Source organism: Antechinus flavipes, chromosome 2 (assembly GCF_016432865.1).
Source record: "Antechinus flavipes isolate AdamAnt ecotype Samford, QLD, Australia chromosome 2, AdamAnt_v2, whole genome shotgun sequence".
NCBI classification, from domain to species: domain Eukaryota; kingdom Metazoa; phylum Chordata; class Mammalia; order Dasyuromorphia; family Dasyuridae; genus Antechinus; species Antechinus flavipes.
This window is the reverse complement of record NC_067399.1, coordinates 332,250,444-332,272,497: the sequence shown is the minus strand read 5'-3', so window position 1 is coordinate 332,272,497 and position 22,054 is coordinate 332,250,444.

The following is a 22,054-nucleotide window of genomic DNA, read 5'->3' as shown; positions in this document are numbered from 1 at the left end:
CTATTTGTGATTTTTAAGGTTGAGCTCTGCTCCTGAAGTACAGGAGACACTATCCCAAGCTTCTTGTGCCACTCTGAGCCTTTGTGTTTGGTGTCTTGCTCACAGAGGGTGAAGCTCTGCCTGTTCTCTTCAAGCAATAGCCTGGTTTCCAGGGCTGGCAATTTGTTTTCTATGCTGGGACTGCAGGCTACTGCACTGGTCTGATATGTTATTGAGCCAGGATTGAGAGTTTCAGTTACTCAACTGTTGAGATAAGGCCTCACTGGCCTTCCCAGACACCATCTTTTCACACTAATGAGGCCTTCTTGGAAGTTTTTCTAATCTATATTGAACTGGAGAATGGTTTCATTCTGTTATACTCTCTTCATAGGATTGTTTTCATATGTTTTTCAAGAGAAACTGAGAACTCAAGCAGCTTCCTGACTTCATTCCACCATCTTGGCTCCCTTTTTCATAATTTTTATAAATGCTAGCCAAAATTTTTCAAATTAAGACACACTGTTTATTATAATAAACTAATGTTGTTATTGTTACTGTCTGTTTCAAAACAAAGTATATACCCATTAAATATTTAAGTTTTCAAATATCTGTTATTATATTCTTTTAAAAGTTCAATTGATAATCTAATCACATCCATATTTTTACAAGTTCTTTTTTAACAATATATCTAATAGAATGACTGTCCAAACAGTCCACTTATAAGAGAATTTAGAAACACAATAGCATATCATGCTATATTATATATTTAAAAATCTAGAATTCAAAAGCTTTGTTTTTCATTTTTAAAGCCCTTAAAACAAGATTTCATTTCTTAATTTATTCCACTGCAAAAATGTTTCCTTTTTTGCCAAGTCTCATGTGACCATTTACTGAACATAGATCTGCACCTGTATGCAATTATCCTTCCATCCAAAGGCATTATTTACAAGTAGAACTAGCTCTCAACGTTTTCTAGAAAAGTCAAAGGAAAATTTACAGCAATCTCTCTATACTAACCATATTCACAAATTTAATGTGGCCTTATCCATTATTAAAATTGATAATGTAGAACTAGGGATAATACCAGAAAGTATGCCTAAATGGAAAGGGAGAAATTGGGTGCATCATAAAAGCATAAAGAAATGGAAATCATCAAAGTTTCAATCTATCCTGGGAGAAAACATTCCATTACAGTTATGGCCTCATATCAAGAAGAGAAAAGTTAAGCTTCATTTCCTATAATCCTCTGGCATTTAGTGGGTCCCCAGTGTGCCTGAGATATTTCAATACCATGTTCTGAGTACTCTGATAGTGTGTTTTATTGATTTTTTTGCTGCAAAGGGTGGGAAGAGCTATTTCTCTTTCCCATCAACTATATAAGGAAAAAATGAGGAATATGTGGCTAGACAGTAGATGGTGTAAAAAGATCTCTATGTATTACTGAACTGCAAGCTCAGTTGGAATCAACAGGATGACATGGCAGTCCAAAGAGCTAATGTGATCATGAACTACATTAACTGAAGAATAGTGTCTAGTATGAAGGAAATTAAGATTAAGAAGAAAGTAGTAAATGCATTCACTTCTGAGCACAACACTTTACAAAGGATATTGACAAGCTGGAACTTGTCCAAAGAAGTGCAACAAGGATGTGATGTGGAAATGGCTCAAAACAGTCTCATATCAAGAATATTTGAAGGAATCAAGAATATTTAGCCAATGGAATGTCATAAAAACAGAGAGAAATATAAGAGTTAGAAAGGCATACCTTATCAGAAATAAGACATATCTTATCGTAAATTCATGGGTGCTCCCTGAAGGCCTTAGTCTAACTCTTCCTATGTATATATAAGAAAACCACAAAAATTAAGTGCATCAGAAAGAGAATTTAAACATACAACTTCTGAATCTAGAGGCAGTGTTCTTCCTACTGTACCATGATGCCTTCCCAAGCAAGAATTCCCTCTGTAATATCTCAGCCTCTATCTCTCTACAATTCTGTTTGTTGGGAAGATTTTTTTTCTATTAAAATGTGCCTTTCTCCATTTTTTTCCATTGCTTCTAGATGTGTTTTCTAGGATAAAAAGAAAGAAATCTCATTTCAAACAGATATTTCTATGTTTATTTTTAATGATTTATTTCAATAAAAATAAGCAGTAGAAACCACTTCTTGTTAAAAAAAAATGGTGATGTTACAAGTCATAGAAAAGGCAACTTTTCCATGAAAACCTGAACAAAAATATAACAAGGCTCATAGAACTTTGAAAAAGAAATAGAAATAAGCTCTTCCACTCATTCCAATATTTCACAAAAAGAGAGTGAAGAGGAGAGAAATTAAATTAGGGAAACTAGTTTCTAGCTAAAGTAAATAAGCAAGAGAGATAGGGGAAAGGATCAAGTTTAAAAAAAAAAACAGCTCCACAGAATTAAAGTAGGAGGATTAGCAGGAATAGGAAATAAGAGATATACACAAACACTACAAGGATCAGGAATAGAATTTACTAAAAGAAAAAGTTCGGCTACTAATCACTGATCTTACACAAAGTCAAACTTAAAGATTCAATCAAGAGAGAAATCAACATTATATATCAGCCATACTAACATTGTTTTAGATGTTTACATAATGGTAAATGCATTGTGTATGTATATATATAACTATATATTTATATACATATATGTGTATATATGTATGTGTATCCATATAAGTGAGTATGTAGACATGTAGGTATATGTATGTGTGTATAAAGATATAAGTATATGGTGGGTGGGTAGGTGGGTGTGAATATATATATATATGTATATATTTATGCTTAACTGTAGCCTACTTGGGGGAGTTACAGGGAGATGACAGGGGGAAAAAAGAATAGAGTAAAATGCAGAGAATAAAAGAATAATCTACAAGGAAGCAAAGATGAATATAATTTATTTTGATATTAAATATGCTTTCTTGAAATGAAATTTTATGTTATATATTTTAAATTCTCCCTGATGTTCTGCTTAGTGCATGACAATGTTTTGTTTAGTTTTGTTTTTTATTTTCCTTTTCTGTCTTTTTCTATTCTGTTTTTTTCTTATTTCATATTCAGTTCAATTTTTGAAAAGTAAAAGAATAAAATAAATGAAGCTTAAAAAATGAATAGCTCCAAGAGAGGACAAGAAGAAGGGAAGGAATGCAAGCTCTCACAAGTAAACCCAAAACTAACAGAGGCTTTGAATAGAGTCATCATAATAACAATAACAGAGTACCTAAACCTAAAATCTAGCACTGGTCAGTTCAAACTGAATCAGGTAAGAAAGAGAATCATCACTGTTCATGGAGACAAGACCCAAATAGGCACCCCCTGGAGCAATGGAAGCCACAAAAGGAGACAAGGCCAACTATCAGAAAGGCCAAGCTGAAGGCCAGAGGTCAGTATCATCTCCATCATCTCACGGGGTGAATTAGGGCTGCAGCAGGGAAGGAAGCCAATAGATTGAAGATCATGCAGAGAGGGAAAACACAATGGATTAATAAAAAATTAGTGCTATGCTATAGGATGGATTCCTTTTGTGTATGGGCTCGACTAAAAGACTGTGGTCAATTTCCACATTCGCATTCTGTGATTCTATATGTGTCCTAATTGTAAGAATGATTGACAGAGACATGGCACCAAGATGTAGCCTTGACCAAAAAGACATGAGGAAAAATGGCTAGGCTATCACCAGTCATCTTGACTCGTCTTTCCACTGTACTCCAATGACTGAAGCAGAGAGGGAAACTGATGACTTTGCATAGCTCTGCCTGACCTAAATCCACTTTACTTGGATATCAAGATATCCTCCTATAGATGTCATTGGTCCTCTTTGAGAATGAAAGAGGAACAATAAAGAAGAACAGGAAATTGTCCAATAGTATTCCAGCCAGGAGAAGAATCCTGCTTCAAAATACTGGTGCTTCTAGAAAACACAACATAGATGATCAATAGAGAATGATCGCCAAGAAATAGAGAAAATGGATAGTCTAGAAGGGTAACCCTAGACAGCAATTGTATTCCTAACAAAATCATGTATTACAACCCCTTGCTATACTTTGTGGGAATTGCTAGGAGAATTAGGGTTAGGAATGTAAGAGAATCAAGGAATCCAATCCTTGTAACAGCTGTTTCAGAGGAGGATTAATATAAAGCTAACCTGGGCCAAGATTTTAATGGTAATATTATATAATAACGACAATATTATATAATATTATAATATAATAATAATACTGGGTATTACCATTAGGGAATGTGGAAGTCTGACAAAATTGCTTGACCCATTAAGAAACCTCTACCTGAACAAAAAGAAATGATACATCTAAAAGTAGTCAGATTTTTGTCTGTCACTCAAATGGAGATATTCAAGAGATGATGAAATGAGAGACGCAACTGAATCATATTAAGATACTCCCAACTAAGAATAAAATAAAAATCTTATCAAGCTATATCAATGTCAAGTTGAATCCACCATTCACACAAAATTATATAAATGGAATTACTTATAGAGGAAAAATCAGTTCCTAAGGGATACCCACTTTTCATTTAGTGCTGACTTTGGAATGAGGCAACGGGCTAGAGAACAGCTTTAGAGTGGCTGGGTAGACTCTAATAAAGAAAATCTTCCATGAAGGTGATAGGAAGGCATGCTTCAAAAGCTTCTCAGGCTGCAATGCAGTTTTGGAATTTTTAAATGCAAATGATCTGGTTTCTTGAGCCTATATAACAGATCAGGGAAGCTCTATTCCCATGCAGTAGACAATCTCTTTTCCATACTATCATATATTCAGGCAGGAACTTTTCTTTTGTTTCCCTTTTACTGTTTGACTATCATCTCCTATCAAGTTGGATGAAGAAAATTTTATGTCCCCCTTCTCCTGGTCTATTTTTCTTTCTCAAATTATGCTAGTTTTTTTTTTTTACTCTGACTTCTATCCTTTCTAGATACAAGAAAATTATCTAGAATACCATCTGTCATCCTGAAATAGTCAATCTGGGAGCTATTTTTACCAGGCAATTATCAAACAAATTGAGCCACTGGAAACTCACAGCTGTTACTCTGTTACTTCAATACAAACATGATAGAGTACATGCTGATGTTGTCTTTTTTTTTTCACTTTTTGTCTGATATATCAGGCTATGCTGATTTTGCAACCCACTATCAGTATACAAGTCAAAATGTGCATGCCATAACTGAGTCATCAGGGTACATTAAAGAGTTCTTATAGTTTTGATTGTGTAGTAATTGTTTAGTTAAAGTTCAGAAGATAAATTCAGAGAATCAAAGATTTCTAGTTTTACCCCATGCAAACCTTTGGATAAGAATATGACCTAAATAATTATTAATATCTCTTGGTTTACTGAAGAAATGTAAGCCATCTCTTAGCTATAAAGTAAATTGTTGTAAAATTGTATCCCATTTTCCCACTGCCATTCAGTTCCAAACTAATCTTCTACCAAACCCCACTGAAAGTCTTTATTATGCACAGAAATTTTGATGTTGTTATACGTATCTCGGGATTTTTTTTTTTTTTTGGTAAAAATGTTGGAATATTTTGCCATTTCTTTCTCCACTTCATTTTGCAGAAGAGCCAGGGAACCAGTACATACGAGGGAGGACCTCAGATACCAGCAGGCTGTACATTCTTTTATCCAATCTATGAAAAGTATATCAGATGAAATGTAAATTACACAAAAGACCATTTCAAATACCTAATAGTTTATGAAGCCATTTATCAAGACCCTGGTTTTATCCAAGCAGAAATTCTCCCTCTGAAGTTTCTAAGGAAGCAGAAACATGTTAAAAGGCTGTCTTCTTTTATATGTCTTTTGCGTCAAAAGTTATGTCCTCTTTTTCCCTGAAATCTCTGAAACTCCACAGGTCTTTCTCTGAAGAACCTCTTACACCAATTCTACCCTTCAAGTAAAAATGTAGGCTTATCTCAGGTTTTCTATGCCAATTAGGAGTCTTATGTCCCTCTATAAACAGCACAAAACAGAGACTAGCCCTCCTCTACCTCTCTGGAGAAGGAGTCAGAGTTACTCCAACTCAGTCTGAACCATCCTTTATGCAAATGGGCTAAAAGTTATTGAGTCTGCCCAATAATAGGAAAAGGAACTGGAGAAGGAAAATAAAAAATGAAAGAAACACAGAACACCACAGAACCAACTATAGAAAAAGAGGATTAGTTCTTTAGATAAGAGAGCCTGGAAATCCATAAACAAATTTTCTTCTGTGAAAAAATATAAACCAAAATTATCTAGTGCAAAAGAGAATTCTCAGGCTTCCCAGATACCATAGAACAAATATAAGAAAATCTGTAATGTTTCAAAAGAGAAATAAAAAACTTTAGAAGAAGTCAGAGCCCTCAAATCTTAATTAAAAACACACACAAAAATCCCTCTAAAGAAAGAATATCTAAAACAAAGAATAATCTATTTGACAGCATAAAAATATTGCTGTGGGAAAAAATTGGCAGAAGCAAAAGTCAACAATTTTAAAATAACACATGAATTCCATACATGTCAAAGTAAATGAACTTGAGGATAAGATGTGCAGAGATAACTGAATAATTATAGATCTTCCTAAAAGACATTTAAAAATTGAAAAATTACAAATACTATGCTGTAGGACAGTGGTTATCATTTAATAGCTCGTGCGTTCCTTGCAGATTCTTGACAAAGGACCGATTCACATTATAAATTCCTTAGGAGTGCCTTAAGTATTAAATAATTGGCTGTTTATGTTACGAATATATTTTTTTTCTCTGTGACAACAAACATTTGTATACCTGAAATATTTATAGGATTATTTCTGCAGCAGTTCAAAACTAACATAACCATATACACAATGATGTTGGTGTTTGTGCAATAATCATATCAAATGAACTGCTTCTGAATAGAAATTCTTATAGTTTCTCAACCTGTCATCAAACTGGTTTCAAACATGGATTTAACAGTTGAATGCAAACTGATTCCCAATGAAAATTCAGGTATATGAACACAACCTCAGTTTCTGGACACTGCACCAGAATAGATCCCTCATCCCCTCTGTTATTCTAATATCATGTCTCATCAGCTGTGTAATCATAGGATAAAGATATTATGAACATTTTCATTCTTGCTGTACATAGTCAGGATGCTTAAAAATGATGATTGCTGTGCATGTGTATTACAAGCCATCTCGAAACTATCACAAATCCTCACATTCTACAAAACAAATTTCATATCACATAAGACCTGTGATTTTAGGAATATCATTTTACTACAGTTGTGAAAGATGGATTTGAATGAAAAAAGTTATGAAGGCAATCATAATAATAAAGAGCCTCCAATTCATGCTATATTAGATTCATTTGAATGAAATGAGAAGTCTTAAACTGGAGAAGAGAAAATTTAGGGACTTCCTGCTTTAAAAATCAATTGTCAAATCTTCAGTATGAATTAGTAATTGCTATAAATAAGGATTACCTAGATTTTTTAAAATACAAAGTAAGTTTAAAAGTGAGAGGGGGTGTTTCTGGAGAATCTGGTTGCTAAACATTTATTACCATACCTCTGTATTGCTTTATAAACATTGCTTGAGCTCAATCAGCAGTAGTGTAATAAAAGGTTTAAGGGATGCAGATATAAGGCCTGGTTACTAAAGGCTAATAGCCTTTATATAGTACTTTAAAGTTTGCAACGTGCTTTATATCTATTACCTTATTTTGAGCCTCATAATAACCCTGCTTAGGGAAGACATGATATCTGTGTTCAAGTTTTTGAAGGGATATACCATGAAAGAACTACTGATTCTACTTAGGCCCAGAGTGCAGAAATATAAGTAATAGATAGAAAATGACAAAGAAAAGAATTGGAGGTTAATATAATAAAAAATTTTCTAACAATTAGACCTATTCAAAATGATAATGAGCTGTCTCCAGAAAAAGTAGGGTCAGAAGAATATTGTATTCAGTAACAGCAAAATTATGTGATCATCAACTATGGTAGATTTAGCTCTTCTCAGCAATGTGGTGATCTAAGAAAATTCCGATAGACTTGAGATGGAAAATGCCATCCGTATCCAGAGAGAGAATTATAGAGACTGAATGTGAAGTGAAGCACAGTATTTTCATCTTTTTTTGTTTGCTTGCTTGCTTTTTCTTTCTTGTGTTTTTTTTCCCTTTTAGTCTGATTTTTCTTGTGCAACATAAATATAATATGTATGTATATAACTTATATCAGATCATTTGTTGTCTTGGGGAGGTAAGATACAAGAGAGAAAAGGAAAGAAAACTTTACAAAATCTTATGAAAATGAATGTTGAAAACTATCTTTACATGTATTGGGAAAAATAAAATGCTATTGAAGAAAAAAAAAGAAGTAGGAGGTTTCCTCGCACTGGAGGTCTTTAAGAAAATGCCAAATAATTACTTGACAGGTAGGTTATGGAAAGAATTTTTGTGCAGGCGTGGTTACACTAGATGACTTCTATTGTCCTTTCCAGCTCTTATATTCAGCGATTCATATTCTCCATAGTTTAAAAAAAAAAACTAACAAGTGAGCCATCATATCACTCTTCCAATATCTTGAACACCACTTTACCTGGGATCCAATAGCCAAATAAAAGCATGTCAGTATTCTTTTTACCAACTCTTCATGTATTTTGGATTGTAATTCCCTCTTGGTCATTTTTATTCAGTCCTCTAAGTCTGAATATTTTGTTTCCCTTAGAAGAAAAAAACAGACACAAAATATGAACTGGATAAAACTACTATCTTTTTGTCAATTATCTTCATCCCAGCCTCCCTTAGTAGTGATCCTATCCTTCTTTGATCATTTTATCTCCAAAAAGCTCACTAAATAAATAAAAAAGGTTTTTTGTTGTCCTTAGCAGCCTCATTTTTTCTGAGCTTTAGTATGCTTCCAGAATTATTTTCACAGCGTTATCAGTCTTTTGTATTTGTTACTCAAAATACCTGCCTTTCCATTTTCTTTACATCCATGTCCCTTTTAAAATCAAAACTGATCAACAAATGAAAATTCTTTGACATTCTCAGATTGTCTACTTAGGAACTGATTGTCATCAGAATTTTATTCTTCAGAATGAAATACCCACAACATTTGAGTTGCTACATATACCTAATTCTAAGGACAAAGGATCCCTACTCTAAGGTCAAAGGATTCTACTTAACCTTTCTTTGAATCCTTTTAAATCCATTCTACTAAAATCATGCATGCCTGTAAACAAATGTTTAATATCTAGTTCTCCAAAAATAAAAAAGTATCTATGACAAATTTTCAAATTTAATCTACATCATTATCATTTTCTCTATCATTTTTTAAGTCTAGATAATAAACAGCAATATCCCTGATTTGGAGCATTTGTTGATTTCCAAGATGCAAAGGCTCACACTAAAAATTTAACTTATCTAAAAGAGAACTACTTATTACAAGCTGGTTCTAGCATATCCCTGTTAGACTATTTCCCCATTGATACATTATGTTTTCCATTGATACATTATAACCCCTTTGATGGAGTCATTATTTCCTCTCAATGTTCCCATAATTTATATTTCATCATATGCTTTTTTTCTCATTTACAAGGCTCATCCTGGATTAGCTACTACTTGTCAAACTCTTTGCCACATCTGATAGGTAGGGTAAACATGCCTTGTCAAGTTGCAATTAATTTTTAAATCAACAGTATCTTTCCCTGTTAACAAAAGAAAGCTGCTTCCTTAGATCTCAAAATGAGTCTCATTGAGACCCATTTATTGTTCTGGCCAGAGCTGAACAAGAGATTTATTTTCTCCCTTTATCACAAACAGCAAGAAGACAATCAGCACCAGTTGAAATTATACTATTGACAAGGATGGTTAAGAAAACAGGCACTTACTAATGAAGTCTAATGAAGAAAGTACCTAAATGTGAAGAATTACAACACATTTTTTTTTAGATTAAGTGTACTACAAAGTCCATAAAACAGATGAAGTCTGTGCTCATGCGGAATTTAAAGCCTAAGACAATACACATCATTATTGGCAAGACTTAGGGGAAAAGGTGTAAACCTTTAATAAATGCATAAATTCGATATTTACAGTTTTTATTGAAGTTGTCCTGTGCAGAGTCCAAGTATAACAAGAATTTCTGAGAGAGGCAAGGTTCTCCAAATGCTGCTATTCGAGATAACATAGCACTATCAAACTCAAGAATATACAACAAATCCTCAATGAATTTCACAGCAACAAGAAATTGTAAAACAAAAATATATATTGTCCATCACATCACATCCAAATGGCAGATATCTCTTGGAGTTAATTCTCCAGTATGGGTATCATAGAAAGATACTACAAATGGATAATGAATTGAGGAAGAAGAAATGAGACTGCATCAAGCAGGAGGTAACTACATAGAATTTTCAGTGATCCCAACCCGCCTGCCACCACAAAAGTCCATAGTTTAAACACCTCTATATTCTACTGGTTGACTATTTATCATAATGCTCTTGTCTGAGAAAAATCAAAATTTTAAGTATATATAAGCATAACTCAAAGGAAATAGAAAAATGGTGGCCTCAGCAAGTTACCCTTGATTTATATGTCTAACAAGTGGCAATATCAAGGACTCATGCATTTAGAGGACCAAATAAACTCAGAGTAAACTAGATCATTTACCCTGAACACAAAATATAGTTGAAAAGAAAAACAAAGCCAAAGGTGGTGCAGTGTTGCTTCAAAACATCCTAATTAAGTCTTTCTTGTGACATGCAGAGACCCTCAAAGCAATCTGGCAATTATCATTTATTCTTCTTCTATAAAGTATGGGCTTCTTAAAAGTGGAAAAACAATAAAAAGACCAATAAGAGGAAGTGAAGCCAAAATGTGAAATAAAGGCAGGAACCCAAACTCTCCCCCAAATTGCACCAAATATTTCTTATATAATGAATCTAAACAAATTTTAGAGCATCAGAACACCCAAAAAGACAGAGTAGAACATTTTCCAGCTGAAGGCAAGTTAATAGGTCAGCCTAAAAGGTCTGGGACACCAAGGTGGGAGACTGAATTGTAGTACTGGTGTACCAGTGCATCCAGGGCCCCAGCCTGGGTGTCAAATAAGCAGAACTTCTGAATCAGCAACAGTATGGGTGGTTTCCAGACTTCTCAGCCCAGAGACACCAAAGAGGACCAGGAAGATCAGCAGAAAAAGTCTGTGGAATCAGGGTGGGAGCCCACATATAATTCCAGTGTAGGTCATGCCAGTGCAGCCTGGGCCCCAACCTGGGCCCCAGCATCAACAAGACAGGACATCTGACTTAGCAGAAGTGCTGAAGGCTTCTGGACCTCTCATCCCAGGCACTCCAGGGAGGCCTTGGAAGGTCAGCAGAAAAGATCTGTGAAAATAGAATAGGAGCCCACCACATAATCCTTATGCATCCCTGGTTCTAGCACTGGTCCCCACATCACAAAGCAGGATCTGTTGCTTTAGAATACTAAATCTTACAGTTACTGTGGAGACGAGATAGCTCCAATGCAGAAAAGAATGTTTGTGGTCAAGTCCCTAGAAGGATTTTTGAAAACAGCTGTACAAAACCTCTCAAACTTGGTTCAGTGCACCTTCCACCCTAGAAACAGAACTCTACTTTAACAAAGAGTTAAAAACTGATTAATAGGCTAAAAAAATGAGGAAATAGCAGAAAAAATTTCTGATCATTAAAAGTTATTATGGTGACAAGGAAGATCAAAATATACAATCAAAAGATGATAACAAAGGAATATGAAATAACAGAGAGCAATAAAGCTAGGTTACAACCTAGAATCATCTCCCCAACAAAACTAAGTATAATCCTGCAGAGAAAAATGTGGCTATTCAATGAAATAGAGAATTTTCAAGCATTTATGATGAAAAGATCAGAGCTAAATGGAAAATGTGATTTTCTGCTCTGCTCTGGAGAAGCATAAGAAGGTAAATAAGAAAATGATATCATAAGGGACTTAATAAGGTTTTGCTGTTTACATACCTATATGGGAGGATGCTTATGTTAGAATTTTCTCATTATTATAACAGTTAGGAGTATAGAGAGAGGGCATGGGTGTGAGTTGAATATGAATGGATAATATCTTTTTTTAACGATGAAATTAATGGTGAGAGAGGAATGTACTGAGAGAAAGGGAAAGGGAGAAGTGAAATGGTGCAAATTATCTGCCATAAAAAAAGATGCAAGAAAAAGCTTTTACAGTACAGGGGAAGAGGAGAGGATGAGTGAATGGACCTTATTCTCATCAGAATTGGCTCAAAGAGGAAATAACATACATACTTAATATGGGTATAGGAATCTATATTACCTTCTAGGAAAATAGTGAAATAGGAGATGGAAAGGGGAAGGTGATAAAAGTGAAGGCCTATTGGTGAAAGGAGTGGTCAATGCAAAAACATTTTGAGAAGGGATGGAGTGAATGAAAAGAGAGAATTGTTGTGATCTAGTTCAGATGGATCTGAATCAGTCCCTGTTCGGGCGCCAAAATGTGGTGAGCTTTTTCTTCTCAAAGCTCAGCCAGGTGATAAAAGTTCAGATCTTTTATTATCTCCAATATAGCCCGGTTAGCTTAGAGGCCTATCTCTCTGCTTGATTCCAAGAGCTCTCTCCAAATGTCTTTAAATCCAAAGGTCTGGTCCTTCAGCCTCTGCCTCTGCTTTCTTCAGCCTCTAGCCAGCTCCAGTCTTCATGTCATTCCGGTGAAATCTCGACTTGTAGCGTCTTCCTCTGAAGAACTTCTTCGACTGGCCCATTGGCCTATTTATGCTCCTTCCAGAGAGAGGGATTATGGGTTTTCTCCCATAGTGCTCTCTGGCCCAAAGAGCTTCAAGGGAGGTATGAACTCATTGAACTCCAATGAGTAAAGGTGTGAACACAAGCCTTGTATTAATTAGTTCTACTTAGTACCTTGTTTCAGGTTCTGCCCAAAACATCTTCTTGTAAGATTAGATCAACTCTAATTAGTTAACAGTTAGTAAGGATTCCAACAGAGAATAAATGGGGGAAATACAGTTAGCAATAGTAATTTTGAAAAGAATTCTGAAGCAAGTTTCTCTGATAAGGCCTGATTCCTCAAACATAAAGGGAACTGAATTCAATTTATTTAAAAAAAGATCCATGTACCAATTGATAAATGATCAAAAAATACGACCCATCCCCAAAGAGCTATCCTTTGAACTAACAACATCACTACTAGACATGGATAGCAAAAGAGATTATTTTTTAAAAAAGGAAAATCACCTATATGTACAAAAAAATATTCATAGCAGCTCTCTCCTCAGAGTAAAGAAAATGGAACTTGAGGGGATATCCATCAATTTGGGAATGACTCAATAAACTGTGTTATGTGTTTGTGATGTAATATAATTGTTCTATAGAAAATGATAAGCAGGATGCTTTCACTAAAAAAAACCTGGAAAGTTCTCCATGTAAATGAAAATAAAATTAAATGTAGTGTATACAAAATAATAGCAATGTTCTGGGATGACCAGTTATAAATGACTTTGCTGTTCTCAGTAGTACAATCGCCCACAACTACTCTGAAAAACTTATGATGAAAAATCTTATCCTTTCCCAGCAAAGGAACTGATTTGTCTGAATACAGATTGAAGCTCTGTCTGTCTGTCTCTCTCTCTCTCTCTTTAAACTTAATTTTTATTGAGGGTTTTTATTTTCACTAGCATGGGAGATCTATGTTTTCTTTCACAACTTGGCTTTTATGGAAATAGCTTGCATAATTTCACATATGGTTTCTTAAGTATGGATGGGTGTAAGGAAGAGATCCTAGAACTCGGTGTTTTTTTTTTTAAATATAAAAAAGTTTTAAATGGAACTAGGGAAAATGTTAAATCAAATACCAATAAAAACTTACACTTTGAGATTCAAAAAAAGACCAATAAGAAAAGTTATTGTCACCAGAAAGAAAAATGCTTGCCAATGGCAAACTAAAACAAAGACAGGTACTGAAGACAACAAAAAAAGTAATTTTTGTTGATAATAATAACATTTATATAGTTCCTACTATATGCCAGGTACTATGATAAGTGTTTTACAAATATCATCTCATTTGATCTTTACAATATCTCTGGAAGGTATGTGCTATCATTCCTATTAGGTAGTTTTAAAAAAACTGGGGAATAGGTTAAAAGATCCAAGATCTCACAGGTCGTAATTATCTGAGGCTAGATTTAAACTCAGGTCTTCCTGACTCTGAACCAGCACTCAATTCACTATGCCACCTAACTACTTGATGGAACTTAATTTTATATTCAAGGTTATACCAAGAATACAGGATCACCTTCATCATATAGGAAAAGATGCATCCAAACCCAGGAGTCTCATCTTTTTTTTCTTTTTTTCCTGAGGCAATTGGGGTTAAGTGACTTTCCCAGGGTCACCCAGCTAGGAAGTATTAAGTGTCTGAGGCCAAATTTGAACTTAGGTCCACCTGACTTCAGGGCTGGTGCTCTATCCACTGAGCCATCTAGCTGCTCCAGGAATCTTATCTTAAACAAGAAATAACTCTGATAAATATATCAATATTTGTGTAATATTTCCTCTCTGAATGTACTATTCTAAACACATTGGTGCTGGCAAAAATCCCCAAAAGAGTAGATATTACTACTCATAGGAGTCAAGAAGCAACCATATGGTTCACTGTTCTAACAATAGGTCATGAGCATCATCCCTTGCCTTTGTATTTTCTTTTAATAATCTCTTTCTCAAGCAAAACTGTTTCTATTCACTAAGTCCTACCATTATTGACAAAAGGTTGTTGAAATTAAGAGATTATTGGTTTATGACACTTATAGGTGAAGAAACAGTCATAGTTCTATAAAATTAAGAACATTCATTTCTGGCAGAGAAAAGTAGGTAGACCTTGCACCACTATTTATAAAACTATTCTCTGTCTTCTGAGAAGATCATCTACAATTGATACTTCCTTTCTTCTAATTCTCTTAACACTATAATTTGGGTTCTGTCATTACCATCCAACAAATATTATCTCTCTAAATTACCAATTATCCCTTAAATCCAAATCTAGTGATGTTCTCAATCTTCATCCTTCTTGAACTCTTTTAATCTTTTTTCACTATTGATCACTCTCCTTAACACTTTCTTTTTTATAGCTTTTCATGATTTTATTCTATCCTGGTTCTGCACCTATGGATCTTCTACTATTTTTCAGTCTCCTTTGCTAGAACTTTATCTAGGTTGTAGCTACTAAACATGGGTGTCACTCACTTCTCTGTTGAGCCACCTTCTCTTCTTGTATACTATTTCATTTGTTGATCTCATCAGCTACCATATATTCAATTACACTGATGATCTATGTGTGGATGATTCTCAAATCACTTATCCATCCCTAATATCTCTCCTAACTGAGAAGCTGACAACTTTTTTTTCTCTTTTTAAAAAATTTTAATAGCTTTTTATTTACAAGTTATATGCATGGGTAATTTTACAGCACCGACAATTGCCAAACCTTTTGTTCCAATTTTTTCCCCTCCTTCCTCCCAACCCCTCCCCTAGCAGGATGATCAATATATGTTAAATATGTTAATGTATAAATTAAATACAAAATAAGTATACATGGCTGACAACTTCTTATCAAAGAACTCAAATTGAATGTCTCATAGACATCTTAAACTCAGTATGTTAAAAACTGAGCTCATCATTTCCCAACAAAATGTTACCAACCTCTATTATTGAAAAAGATACCACCATCATCAAAGTTGCTGAGGTTCACAACCTCCTCATTCTCTTACCCCACTTGACATTCTCATGTCCTATTTATGTGAACACCTTTAAAACATCTCTCATGGTACAATTAAGAGAATACTATACATAGCAACAAGACTATTGATCAATTGTAATGGAATTATCTCTTTTCAACAAGAAGGTGATTCAGGCCAATCCAATAGACTGGTGAGGGACAGAGCCATCTGCATCCAGAGAGAGAGGGCTATGGGGACTTTATGTGGATTGCAATATAATATTTTCACCTTTGTTGTTGCTGTTGTTGTTTACTTGCTTGTTTTTTCTTTCTCGTTTTTTTCCATTTTGATCTAATTTTTTTGTGCAGCATGATAAATATGGAAATATGCTTAAAATAAAATAAAGACTTCTCGTGTGTATCCCCTTCTCTATTCTAACACTGCCACAACTCTAATACAGGCTCTCATCACCTCACACTTGAACTATTGCAAGAATAGACTTCTTGATCTTCTTGCCTCAAATCTTTCCCCATTCCAATTTATACATCATTCCACTCTTAAATTGATCTTCCTAAATTTCAGCACTGACCATGGTACTCAATAAGCAATAAACATCAGTAGTTATCTAGTATCTTGAGGTTCAAATATACAATTTTCTATTTATAATTCAAATTCCTTTATAATCTGGTGCCCTCCTACCTTTCCAGTCTTTTTATACTTTACTCACCCCCATATACTCTACAAACCGGTGACATTAGCCTCTTTGCTGTTTCTCACACTAAATGTGAGAAATCTCTTAATTCTGGGTCATGTATTCTCTCCCCTCATCTTCACCTCCTGTGCTCCCTGGCTTCCTGCAAGTCACAGCTAAAATCCTACTTTCAACTAAAAATATTTCCTAATCCCCCTTAATGCTATTGTTTTCCCTCTGTTGATTATCTACAAATTATCTGTTACATACGCATGTCTGTACATATAAAATATAAAGACCTATATACACATATATGTATGTACACACACACACACACACACACACACACACACACACACATATAGCATACAATTGTTTCCATGTTGACTCCCGCATTACAGCATGAGCTCCTTCAAAACACAGACTGCCTTTTTGTCTTTCTTTGTATTCCCTATGCTTAGAATAGTGCCTGGAACATAGCAGAAACCTAATAAATGATTGTTGAGTTGAATTGATAAACCTTTCTCAGTCCTGTCAATATCAATACATCACAACAAGATAGGATATGATACTACATTATTAGTGGCTGTACAATATATTAATACAATCAAATCCATAATCTAATACAAATTGAATTGGAAAAATTGAGGAAAGGAAACAGAGCCAAGATGGCGAAGAGCAGACATGATTTTCTGTGACTTCCTTTGACCTTCTCTCAAACCAACAGCAGATTAAGCCTCTAAAACTGGTCTTGGAGTTAAAGAACCCACAAATATTTGGAGTATAACATATTCCCAGATGAAAATACCTTGGAAGAACTTTAGAACATGTCTATTTCAAATGAGCAGGGGAACAGTCTGCTGAGCCTGAATCATAGCATAGGGAGACCAGGGCAAGGAGCTGGGGTGGAGAGTCAGAGTGTTACAGCTTCCACACACCTAGGAATCTTCTGTGAGCCTCTTAAGGTACTTTATCCTGGTTGCAAGCAGGTAGTTTGGCAGATCTGCTACAAAAGGCAAATTGTAAACCACTGAGCCCTGGAAGAACCCCAGATCTAGCCACAATCACCCAGCACTGGAAATCAATCAGCAAGACCTTCCCAGAGAAAATTAAAGCAGCTGTCACTCCTTTGCTTTGAGCAGACCTCAAACCATAAAAAATGAGTAAAAAAACAAAAAGAATTCTCACCATAGACAGCTTTTATAGAGAGAGAGAAGAACAGACCTCAAATCCTGAGGTCCCTAAAGGCAGAGCAACTATAGATGAAGCTCCAAAAGGAGATATGAGCTGCTCCCCATTTCACAAGGCTTTGTGGGAAGATTGCTTAAAGGATCTTAAAAGAGCATTAGAAGAAAAATGGGGAAAGGTAATTAGATCATTGCAAGAAGGAATAGAAAAAAGCATATAATGCCCTACAAAATAGATATGAAAAAGACACCAATTCACTGAAAAACAAAATTTGTGAAATGGGAAAAAACTGCAATGAACAAAACAATTCAATTGGACTATTACAAAAGGAGCTAAAAAAGGTAACTGAAGAAAATAATACAAAAAATTAGAATTGAGCAAATGGAAGTGAATGACTCAATAAAACTTTAACACTCAGTCAAACAAAAACAAAAAAATGGAAAAAAGAAGAAAATATGAAATATCTTTTAGGAAAAACAACTGATCTAGAAAATAGATCTAGGAGAGACAAACTAAGGATTATTGGACTTTCTGAAAACCATGATGAAAAAATGAACCTAGACATTATCTTACAGAAAATCATAATGGAAAACTTCTCTGATATCTTTTCAAATTGGAAGATAAAATAGCCATCAAAAGAATTCATTTATATCAGGAATGCAGAGCTGGTTCAATATTAGGAAAACTATTAGCATAATCCATTAATAACCAAACTAACAAAAATCATATGATTATCTCAATAAGTGCAGAAAAAGCATTTGATAAAATTCAACACCCATTCCTATTAAAAACACTAGCAACTATAGGAATAAATGGACTTTTCCTTAAAATGATCAGTAGCATCTATTTAAAATCATCAGCAAGCATCATATGTAATGGGGACAAACTAGAACCATTCCCAATAAGATCAGAAGTAAAGCAAGACTAATCAATATCACTATTACTATTCAATATTGTATTAGAAATGTTAGCTTTGGCAATAAGAGAAGAAAAAGAAATTAAAGGAATTAGAGTAGGTCATGAGGAAACCAAATTATCACTCTTTGCAGATGATATGATGGTATACTTAGAGAACCCTAAAGAATCAACTAAAAAAACTACTAGACACAATTCACAACTTTAGCAGAGTTGCAGAATACAAAATAAATCCACAAAAATCATCAGTCTTTTTATATATTACCAACAAAGTCCACCAACAAGAGATACAAAAAAAATTTCATTCAAAATAACTGTTCTTAATATAAAATATTTGGGAATCTATCTGTCAAGGGAAAGTCGGGACTATATGAACACAATTATAAAACACTTTCCACACAAATAAAGTCAGATCTAATCATATAGCAAAATATCAAGTGCTCATGGGTAGGCCAAGATAATATAATAAAAATGACAATACTTCCTAAATTGATTTACTTATTTAGTGTCATACCAATCAAACTCTCAAGAAATGATTTTACAGATCTAGAAAAAATAGTAACAAAATTCATCTGGAAGAACTTTTATTCTTTTGGTGAAGAATTTCAAGGGAATTAATGAAAATTAATGATTCATAGATTTCATAGATTTGTCATTTAAAGTCTGTTTTTATGTTTGTTTGTTTTATGAAATGATTGCATTATCTTATATCTGGTTCTCTGATCACTAAATACTCTGAATTAGCATTGTCTATACCCCATTTAAATCACAATGTGAACCAGAATCCTGTTCTCTATATTAAAAGTTTATATGCTAATAATTCAGGTTCAAACATAAAACAAAGTGAGACAGTGTAAACCATCTGACAGCAAAAGAAGTCTATCTATAATATAGGCAACACTCAACAAACATAAAGAATTGGTTCATGTATACATTCCCTTCTCTAACTTATACCCCATCTCCTTATAATATTGCATTTTGTCATTAGAATTTAACAAAGTGTGAGGATCAATTAATAAATGGTCAAAGGATATGAACAGACAATTTTCAGATGATGAAATTAAAATCATCTATAATTATAAGTGCTCTAAATCACTATTGACTAGGGAATTGCAAATTAAAACAACTCTGAAATAACCTCTCAGATTGGCTAAGATGATAGGAAAAAATAATGATAAATGTTGGAGGGAATGTGGAAAACCTGGGACACTCATGCATTGTTGGTGAAGTTGTGAAATAATCCAACCATTCTGGAAAACAATCTAAAACTATGCCCATTGAGCTCTAAAACTGTGCATAACCTTTGACCCAGCAGTACCATTGCAGAGTCTATATGCCAAGGAAGTCATAAAGGCAGGAAAATGACACACATGTGCAAAATGTTTGCAGCAGCTCTTTTTAATGTAGCAAAGAATTGTAAATTAGTAGATGCCCATCAGTTGAGGAATTGCTGAACAAGTTGTGATATATGAAGATAATGGAATATTATTGTTCTGTAAAAAATGATGAACAAGATTATTTTAGAAAGACCTGGAAAGATTTACATGAACTGATGCTGAGAGAAACAAGCAGAACCAGGAATATATTGTACACATTAACAGCAAGAATGTGTGATGATCATCTATGAAAGATTTGGTTCTTCTTGGTGGTTCAGTAATCTAAAGCAATCCCAATAGACTTTGGACAGAAAATGCCATCTGCATCCAGAAAAATAAAGAGACAATGTAAATCAACACATACTATGTTCCCATTTTTCACTTTTTTTTAATATCTCTCCCATGGTTTTTCTCTTTTGCTTTGATTTTTCTCTCCCAACATGATTCATAAAGCAATGTATGTTAAAAAATAAAAAAGAAAAGAAAACAAAGAAATTGTGGAGATTCAAATAATAATGACAAGTTTAAGGGGCACAATTTTTCATAGATTGGTCTCTTTTATAAGCACAGGTGAGCAGAAAGTTGAATTAACACAGCTCAGGCCTTTTAACCTCCTAGACCAATTAAGTGATGAGGAAATATGCCTAGCCTTTTATAAGGAAAAATAATTAACTTCACCTATATGGTGTATATTGTTTCTATTACACTTTCAAACTGGGCTATAAGAAGCAACAGAAAGGAAAAATAAAGAAGGCCTTGCCTCTTAGTGACAGTCAGCTGGTCACAGCTTCCCTTGGTAATTCACCTTTTATATATCTCCACTGCATTTGTACAATGACACATAAAGATTAGAAATGTTTTGGTTATGAATGAGAAGTGGTAATGTTTAAAAAACAAAATGACCCAAGACACAATAGTCAATAACCATGGTAATCTAGTGTTTGATAAACCCAAAGACTCCAGCTTCTGGGATAAAAAATCACTATTTGACAAAAATTGCTGGGAAAATTGAAAACTAGTATGGTAGAAGCTAGGTACTGACCAACACCCTATATCGAGATAAGGTCAAAATGGCTTCAGGATTTAGACTTAAAGGGTAATACTATAAACAAATTAGGAGAACAAAGGATAATCTATCTCTCAGATCTGTGAAGTAGAAAGGAATTTGTGGCCAAAGAATAACTAGAGAACATTATGAAATACAAAATGGATAATTTTGATTATGTTAAATAAAAAATAAAAAAATAAAAAATGAAAAAGGTTTCATACAAACAAAATCAATGTAATCAAGATTAGAAAAGAAGAAGAAAACTGGATGGGGAGGTAGAATTTTACATCCAATGGTTTTGATAAAGGCCTCATTTCTAAAATATATAGAGAATTGACTCAAGCTTGTAAGAATACAAGTCATTCCCAAATAATAAATGGTCAAAGGATATGAACAGACAATTTTCAGATGATAAAAATAAAGTCATTTCTAGTCATATGAAAAAAATGCTTTAAATGACTATGGATCAGAGAAATGCAAATGAAGGCAACTCGTAGGTACCACTACACAGCTCTCAGATTAGCTAAGATGACAGGAAAAGATAATGACAAATGTTGAGGGAATGTGGGAAAACTGGAACACTAATATGTAGTGTGCTTTTTAGAGCCTCCAAGTTGGGGTGACAAAACGTACCATTTCTTTCTAGAGCTCCCACACTGGGATGCCAAAATATACCATCCAGACTAGCTCTCTGGAGAACCTTGGGACTAGCTTGAGTCTTTGGTCTTAATGAGGAGTGATAAAGGCAAGGATGATCAAAGATGAAGTCCATTTATTTCAAGTCCTCTGAGCCCTTAAATACCTTAGTATGATTACATCACTACAGCACACTGAGCATGTGCCAACTGTAGAACCATTACATCACCATATTACACTGCATAAGTGCTAATTATAAGCACTCTGCTATTAATATGTAAATGCCTCTCTTTACTATAAGTATCATTTCCTTCATGTAGCACACAGGAGGTCACACTCTCCCTGACTTCTCAGGAAGGGAGGTAGGCACCAAAGGGAAATGAGTCAAACCAGACATTGTCAGCAGGTTCCCTCTGGGCTGAAGGGTCTTATACATTATCCAGAGCTCCCCCATTATCTGCTACCATCTACAGTAATA